This window comes from Sus scrofa, unplaced genomic scaffold, assembly GCF_000003025.6.
Source record: "Sus scrofa isolate TJ Tabasco breed Duroc unplaced genomic scaffold, Sscrofa11.1 Contig2495, whole genome shotgun sequence".
NCBI classification, from domain to species: Eukaryota; Metazoa; Chordata; class Mammalia; order Artiodactyla; family Suidae; genus Sus; species Sus scrofa.
In genome coordinates, this window is record NW_018085107.1 from 1 (window position 1) to 6691 (window position 6691).

The 6691-nt window shown below is 57.9% G+C and overlaps 1 long non-coding RNA gene across 1 annotated transcript; it reads left to right on the forward strand.

Moving 5' to 3' along the window:
- Window positions 1-624: 624 nt before the first annotated feature.
- LOC110258598 lies at window positions 625-4657 on the forward strand. The gene is made up of 3 exons (XR_002341196.1): window positions 625-824; window positions 1552-1576; window positions 4621-4657. It is a non-coding gene; the product is annotated as an uncharacterized LOC110258598 (long non-coding RNA).
- Window positions 4658-6691: the final 2034 nt, after the last annotated feature.

Below are 6691 nucleotides of genomic sequence, written 5' to 3' on the forward strand. Positions count from 1 at the left end.
TTCCTGCTAATGGGTGCAGAGGTCCTGTGAGTCACGACGAGAAAGGTTGAGAAAGGTTGTTAGGGACAGTGGTGCAAAGTACGTAGCATCGGGAAGGCCTGCTCTCCCTCCCCCTGCCTGAGTCTCCTATTGCCAAAGTATTCCAAAGAGAAGTATTACGTGTCTAAGAAGAGAAAAGAGGTGACGCATTGGGAGGATGGAGCGTGAACACAGGAGCACCCTGTGGGAAGAGTAGGGAAGCGGAAATGATCTCCTGCCATTTCAGCAGATGGAGGAATGGGGCCGGAGGTGAAAATGGGCAGGAGGACTCGGGAGGCTCTCTGGTGGCAGCAGAGCCGGCATGCTCGTGTTGGCCATTTCTCAGCTGGGGAATCCGCCACGGAGAGGTTCCCTTTAGCAAGAGAGGCAGAGGCTCCCTTTCTCAGGTCTTTCAGGGTGCTGTCTGCCTTCCTTCGAGACGTTTCCCCAGGAGGATGGGCCAAGAGGAGCTCCGTCCGTGCCTCATCCCGCCCCCGCCCCCAGCCCCAGCCCTCGACTCCCAGCCCCTGTCCAGTCAGGTGAGGCGCCCAGAGTACCTCGTGAGCAGCACCACCGCCTTGCTGACAGTGACTTGTGTGTCCCCAGGAACTCACGACGACGATGTTGTGGAGGCCGGTGGGAGTGAGAAGACTGAGGCAAAGCCCCGGGCTGGGGGACATGAGGACGAGGCGGCCCCAGTACCTGAGGTGGAGGTGGAGGAGGAGGCGGGCCAGCCCCGTGAAAATGGCCAGGAGGAGTCCTTAGCCATCGCCTGGGCTGAGCCGGAAGACGAGCCTGGCCCCAAGGTAAGCTCACCTTTCTTGATGTGAGGTTGGAAAAGGTGCCTCCTTTCTTCTTGGATGTACCTCCTTCAGAAATGGAAATCTGAGAAAGTCCACTGTAGATGATATATGCAGATTGCTGTGCGGAGGACTGTTGAGTCCAAGTTTGGTACCAAGCAGTAGCTCCTTCCCGGGGCATTTGCAAAAGGGACCGCATCAGTTCCCAAGTGTGCAGTAGGGAGCATATGTCTTTGAAGAAGCCGGAATGTTGTTTTGTCTTGTTTGTCTTTTTTTGCCTTTTCTAGGGCCCCTCCCGCGGCATATGGAGATGAGGTTCCCAGGCTAGGGGTCTGATCGGAGCTGTAGCCACCGGCCTACGCCAGAGCCACAGCAACGTGGGATCCGAGCCTCGTCTGCCACCTACACCACAGCTCAGGGCAGCGCCGGATACTTCACCCACTGAGCAAGGCCAGGGATCGAACCCGCAACCTCATGGTTCTTGGTCCGATTCGTTAACCACTGTGCCCGATGGGCCAAAGAAGCCTGAATGTTTGTTTGTACGAGGACTTGGGAGATCTTCCATGAAAAGCTGGCGCCTTTTCCAAAGGGGTCTTCGCCGTGTTCTTTTGGGGAAACGGACTCAACGCTGCCTTCTGTCTGCGTGCCTGCGGTCCCCAACGGCAGGAAGACCTGTGGCCGCAGTGCAGAGGATGCTGTGACACTCACCGTGTTTTCTCTTGTCTCATCACAGGTGGACGGGGCGGACGATGAAATCTGTGAGTATTCTGTCTGCTGAGGAGAAGTCCAGGTGTTGAGGAAATGGGGGGGGGGCCGCGAGGGAGGCGGGGGGGGGGCTCTCCTGCTCCTTTGGTTGCAGAGACACCCTGATTCTGGGTTCCTCCTGGGAATGAGGGTGAAGGATGGGGTGAAAGAGACGGACTTCCCAGAAGGGCCACCCCAGGTTCTAGGGTCCCTGGACGAAAGGAGGCTCTTTGTATGGCGTGGGTAGGTGTCGGGGGACACGGCGGGGGGGGAGGGTGGTGCGTGTGAGGGCCTGCTGGTGTGATTGGCAATCAGTGTGAGTGGGTGTGTGCTGTGGGGAGCCGTTTGTGGCTTAGCACCACACAGCTGTCCAGCTTCTAATTGAGGAGTCTCACGATGACCGCAGGCTAACCGTCCATTCCCTCGTTCTGCCCGCACCGGCTGGGAGCAAGGGTTTGGGGAAAGGCATTGCTTCCTCTGTTGGTCTTTCTTTTCCTTTTCGCTTCCCTCTCTGCCTTGTGTGGACTTTGATACCGTTGTTTCAAACACGTGCCAGGGACTCGAGCCCCTTCAGGCTGTGAGTGTCCCGAGGAGTGTTGTGAACGCTGTGCTCCACCCGCACCTCCTGCCCACTCTGGGCAGCCACCCTTCCAGCCTCTGCTCAGGAGTGGTGTGTCAGACACTTGATGCGCATGACATCAGAGAGTCTTTGTCCTTCTGTGCCTGACTTGCTTCGCTTGAAATGCTGTCCTCCAGCGAGTTCCTGTCGAGGCTCAGTGGTCATGAACCCGAGTGGTATCTCTGAGGACGCGGGTTCGACCCTTGGCCTTGCTCAGTGGCGGCAGAGGTCCCAGACGCGGCTGGTATCCAGCTTTGCTGCGCTGGGGTGTAGGCCGGTGGCTACAGCTCTGATTTGCCGCCTCGCCTGGGAATTTCCGTATGCCGCGGGGGCCGCCTCAAACCCCGAGACGAATCGATCAGTAATGTCCTCCAGTTCTCTGTGCACTGCTGCAGTGGGTAGGGTTTCTGTGGGCTGTATCCATCCCGTTGTCTTTCTCAGTCTGTGTGCCCGTGGGCACTGGGGCTCTGTTTCTGTTGGGCTCTCGTGTGTGTGGCGCTGCCGGGATCCTGGGATGGCGGGTCTCTTTACCCGACACCGATGGTTCTTCCTTTAGATGTCCACGCAGCAGTGGGACTGCGGGGTCCCGTGCTAGGTCCGTGGGCAGCTTTCCTGAGGACCTGCCATAGTGTTTCCCGTCCTGGCTGGGCCAGCTGACCTTCCCTCCCACAGCGTACAGAAGTCCCAGGTAGTCACATCTTCCCAGACGACCTGTTCACGCTTGAAAACACTCCGCGTCCTACGAGGAGGGAGGTGATAGCTCGTTGTGCCTTTGCTTTGCCTTGCCGTTGTGGTGGGTGACTTTGGGAAACGTTCCGTGTGTGTGCTGCTGTCTGTTGTCTTCTTGGACGGAGGCGGTCTCCCAGGCTTCCGCTCACCTACACCTGAGTTATTTGCCTTTTGGGTCAATTGATTTGGCGTTGTTTCCCACAGATTCTGGACATGAGCCCCTGTTCCAAATGTAAGGTTTGCAGATAGCGTCTTCTGCGGGTTGTCTTTCCATTCAGTGGCTCGTCAGACACTGTCCTTTCTGTTTGTCTCTGTGTTCATTGAGGTGCCGTGTTGTTTCATTTTCTGCCGTGTAGCAACATTCCCCAGGCGTGTGTGTGCATAAACACAGGTTCCTTTTGGACTGTTATCGTCCGTCCCGGTCGATTTCAGGAGATGGGATCCAGTTCCCCGTGCGCTGCAGCAGGAGGACCTCGTCGTCGCTCCATTCTCAATGCCGTAGTTGGCATCGACTCCCCCCAAACGCCCAGTCCGTGCCCTTCACGAAAGCCACAAGTCTGTTCTCTGTGTCCGTGGGTTTTGTGGACAGGGTCCTTTGTGCCATGGTTTAGACTCCACATCTAAGTGAGATCTCTCTCTTTGTCACGTACTTCGCTTTGTATGAGAATGTCTCGATCCAGCCCTATGGTTTTGAATGGCATTGGTTTCTTCTTGGATTTTCTGGCTGAGTCGTGAATTCCCTCGTGTATGTGGACCACATGGTCGTGATCCATCCCTGTGCCTGTGGACATGAGGTGGCGTCCCTGTCCTGGCTGTTGTGAGTGGTGCCGCCATACACACACAGGGGCATGTGTCTCTTTCCTGGATACGTGTGTCGTGGTATCTTCCAGGGCGCTCGCTCGGCTTGCTGGGTCGCATGCTGTGCTGCGTTCCGTTTTGGGAGGCCCCTCCGTGGTGCCTTCGGTAGTGGTTGTACCGGTGTACGTTCGCACCGGCAGTGCTGGGGGGAGGCCTTTGCTCCAGCCGTGTCTGCGACCGACACCAGAGCTGGCGGCAACGCTGGATCCTTAACCCCCTCGGCGAGGCCAGGGATCAGCCCCGCAAGCTCGTGGTTCCTGGTCGGATTTGTTTCTGCTGCGCCCCGACGCCCCGACGGGAACTCCTGGCTTGTTTCTTTGCTGTTGCTGTTGAGGTGTATGAGTTTTCTTTATGTGTGCTTTGGAGAGGAACCTCACGGGCAGGGGTACCCGTCTCCTCAGTGTTTCTGTAGAGCTGCTGTCCACAGCGTGGCAGCCGCTGTCCAGAGGGAGCCATTTATGCTTCATTGAATTCAGCCAGTAGTTAGGTCTGCCTCTGGCAGTGAACAGAAGAAAGCAGCCAAGGGTTCACTCCCCCGAGCCAGCACGCAAGGGTGTCCGTGCAGCTGGACTTTCAGGTGTGTCACGCTGGGGCTGAGGCCTCCGGAGGGACTCCTAGAAGGGAGGCGTGCGTGTAAAGCGCCATCCCTCAGCAGCCCACGACCTCGGACGGTTTGCCACTGTGGCCAGTGTTTTATTGATGCTTCTGAGGCCATAGAGCACGCACGGGGAAGTTCTGAGCACACGGAGGACAAGCCAGGGCGGTGCTGTGTGGCCGCAGTCAACCCTAAGTAGGGGTCCGAGTGGGGGACGGTCGCTAACACCTCGATTCCTCATGTCTGTGTTTCTGCAGCTTGGAGCTTGGAGAGTGTGTGTGAGAGCGACCTCGCTGACAGCAACCTCGCAGAAAGTGATCGAGGTAAGAACAGCTCTCAGGTAGGAGCCAGTGGGAGAGGGTTCCCGGGACACTTGGGTTAGGCCTGCTGCTTGGAGGGTGGGGCGGGTGAGTGTGCAATTGCAAAAGAGAAAGAAATTGGTGTAAAGATGTTCGTCGCCTATGTTCCTAAGGAGGGGGAGCAGGTATGAGATGCCCGAATGTTGGCATCTGTGCTCACGTTGTGTTGGCGGGCCTCAGTCCCTGGAGCAGAGGGAAGGCCTGGGCACCTGGAGGAAAAACCCGGGTGATGCTGTGTGACCCGCCGTCACCTCGGGGAAGCCGGGGAAACGGGAGGGCCACTCCTTCTCACGCCTCGCTTCCCCGCGGTGTGTTTCTACAGACTCGGTGGCGGAGCGCACCGACTGCCGCCAGGATGAGGAGGCTGCAGGTAGGGAAGAGCACGCAGCTGGGATCCAGGGGGAGGGTTCCTGGGAGCAGCTGGGTTCCACCTGCTGCCGGGAGAGGGCGGAAGGGGGCTAGGACTTGGGTGGGTGGCCTACTGAGCGGAACTCCGCTGTGGTGTTTTCCCCTCTGAAGTTGCTAAGCCGAAGACGACTTGGGTCCCTGGTCTTTGTTGTGCTGTGTTTGGATTCGTGTCTCCTTCCTTTGAGAGGGAGAATGGCTTTTCCCTCCCGAAGCGCTCCTTCCAGCTCTTGTCTCTGGCCATGGTGCCAGCTTGCTTTGTGGGTCGCACCCTGAGGGTCCTGTGCACAAGAGCTGTTGACTTAGTTTCCTTTGTTGCCCTTGAGGGCCCTGGTGTGGTGGGACGCAACCCTCTCCTAGGCCCTTGACCCTGGAGACCAAGTTTGCCTGGTGAGTGTCAGGTGGCGGGTGAGAAGGCAGGTCTCTCCCTCTGCACGTTTGGGATTTCTGGCCTCCCTGTCCTGGTGTGTCCTGGCGGTGTGTCCTGAGGGAAGGGGCGTTCCCAGAGTTGGATGAGTTGAAGGAGACGGCCTTGGAGTAGGCGTGGTTAACGAATCCGACCTGGAACCATGAGATTGCGGGTTCGATCCCTGGCCTCCTCGCTCAGTGGGTTAAGGATCCGGTGATGCCGTGAGCTGTGGTGTAGGTGGCAGATGGGGCTGGGATCCTGCCTTGCTGTGGCTCTGGCGTAAGCCGGCAGCTACAGCGCCGATGAGACCCCTAGCCTGGGAACCTCCATATGCCATGGGTGTGGCCCTAAGGAAGCGACAAGGATGACAAGAAAAAAAAATGGTGAAATCAGGCACCACAGCAACAGAGATAGCGTGCAGTTCAACACATAGGCGGCAAGTAGACTAGGCAGACTGTCAGAGCTGGAACGGAGAGATGGCTAAGACCTGGCAGCAGGGCTGAAGGGGGAGTCAGTCATTCCTGCATGGGTGCAGAGGTCCTGTGAGTCACGACGAGAAAGGTTGAGAAAGGTTGTTAGGGACAGTGGTGCAAAGTACGTAGCATCGGGAAGGCCTGCTCTCCCTCCCCCTGCCTGAGTCTCCTATTGCCAAAGTATTCCAAAGAGAAGTATTACGTGTCTAAGAAGAGAAAAGAGGTGACGCATTGCGGAGGATGGAGCGTGAACACAGGAGCACCCTGTGGGAAGAGTAGGGAAGCGGAAATGATCTCCTGCCATTTCAGCAGATGGAGGAATGGGGCCGGAGGTGAAAATGGGCAGGAGGACTCGGGAGGCTCTCTGGTGGCAGCAGAGCCGGCATGCTCGTGTTGGCCATTTCTCAGCTGGGGAATCCGCCACGGAGAGGTTCCCTTTAGCAAGAGAGGCAGAGGCTCCTTTCTCAGGTCTTTCAGGGTGCTGTCTGCCTTCCTTCGAGACGTTCCCCAGGAGGATGGGCCAAGAGGAGCTCCGTCCGTGCCTCATCCCGCCCCGCCCCCAGCCCCAGCCCTCGACTCCCAGCCCCTGTCCAGTCAGGTGAGGCGCCCAGAGTACCTCGTGAGCAGCACCACCGCCTTGCTGACAGTGACTTGTGTGTCCCCTCAGGAACTCACGACGACG